The sequence below is a fragment of the Schistocerca nitens genome, chromosome 2, assembly GCF_023898315.1.
Source record: "Schistocerca nitens isolate TAMUIC-IGC-003100 chromosome 2, iqSchNite1.1, whole genome shotgun sequence".
Classification (NCBI taxonomy): Eukaryota; Metazoa; Arthropoda; class Insecta; order Orthoptera; family Acrididae; genus Schistocerca; species Schistocerca nitens.
Genome location: NC_064615.1, coordinates 881,472,588 through 881,474,262, shown reverse-complemented (window position 1 = coordinate 881,474,262; position 1,675 = coordinate 881,472,588). Strand labels below are relative to the sequence as shown.

At 42.7% G+C, this 1,675-nt stretch overlaps 1 non-coding gene across 1 annotated transcript; it reads left to right on the top strand.

Moving 5' to 3' along the window:
* Positions 1 to 1,588: 1,588 nt before the first annotated feature.
* On the top strand, positions 1,589 to 1,675 carry Trnastop-uca (transfer RNA opal suppressor (anticodon UCA)). The gene has a single exon. It is a non-coding gene; the product is annotated as a tRNA-Sec (tRNA).

Here is a 1,675-nt window from a genome sequence, read left to right as displayed (position 1 = left end):
CTTACATAATTATCTTGTAAGGAATGGAGACTCTCTCTTAGGAAGGCATCAAAAGCGAATTTTTAATTGCTGTTTTAAATAGATATATTTTGCGTTAACTTTTAGTGTTTTTGTTTGATATGGTTTTGAGCCTCTCTACAGTGACCTTGTGTTCACTAATCCTTGTATCCGTCATGACGCTCTCTATTGGATCAGCATTATTTGTGGCTAAGAGGTCAAGTGTGTTTTCGCAACCATTTACAATTCGTGTGGGCTCATGAACTAATTGTTCAAAGTAATTCTCAGAGAAAGCATTTAGTACAATTTCAGAACAGGTTTTCTGTCTACCACCGACTTTGAACATGTATTTTCGCCAACAAATCGAGGATAGATTGAAGTTTCCACCAATTATAACTATGAGTGGGGTACTTATTTGTAGTGAGATTCAAGTTTTCTTCGAAGAGTTCAGCTATTATATCATCTAAGTCGGGGGGGGGGGGGGGGGGGTCGATAGAAAGAGCCAATTATTATTTTGGTACGGCTGTTGAGTATAACTTCTACCCATAGAAACTCGATGAAACTATCTATTTCAACTTCACTACAAGATAAACTACTACCAACAGACACAAACACACCACCACCTACTCTATTCGATCTATCCTTTCTGAACACGGTTTGCGCCTCTGTAAAAATTTCAGCAGAATTTATCTCCAGCTTTAGCCAGCTTTCTGTTCCTCTAACCATTTCAGCTTCAGTGCTTTCTGTCAGTGCTTGAAGCTCTGGTACTTTTCTAACACAGCTACGACAATTTTCAACTACAATACCGACAGTTGCTTGGTCGATTCTCGTCATTTCTTTGCCCTGTACCCTTTGAGACTGGAGCCCTTTTTATTTTTCCCGAGACTGTCTAACCTAAAAAACCGCCCAGTCCAAGCCGCACCGTCCCTGCTACCCGTGTAGCCGCCTCCTGTGTGTAGTGGACACCTGACCTATTTAGCGGAACCCGAAACCCCACCACCCTATGGCGCATGTAGAGGAATCTGCAGCCTACATGGTCGGAGAACCGTCTGAGCCTCTGATTCAGACCTTCTGCCACCTACAATACTTCCAAAATATCGTAGGTTATTAGGTGAACTATAGTCTAAAAAGAACAGTTTTTCGTTTTCTACAGGCGTCGACTAGTCTGCATGTATATGTATATTCAAGCTCTGGTGCAATTATGAGAACGATACACGCATCTTCTGAAAACGTACAAAACATGTAGAAGTTATTCGCAAACGAACTGTAACAGTACAGAACGTTTGCCGCTGAACATCTGACCCGTTACTGCACTTAATAAACGAGTCGTTGCAGTCAGGATAAGTCGCGCATCTGCACACACTCGGGAGCTTGCGCGGCTGGGGTGGGCAACAGGTCGTGGTGAGAAGACCGACGAGCCTTTACTTTTACACGCACAATTCGTGCGAACAGCTCCATGAATGTTGCTAGAGGGAAAATTACCTTCTTTATTAACAAACTCTAGAAACTGAATTGCAAACTTATAGAAGTTCTCATATGATGTTTGTATACATAGTTTTACTTTAAAAAGCACGCGAAAGAAGTACTGTTTGCCCAGCTGAGCTCCGGTGGTCCGGTGTGCAGGCTTCAAACCTGTAGCTGATTAACGTCAGAGTGGTTCGATTCCACCTGCTGGGCG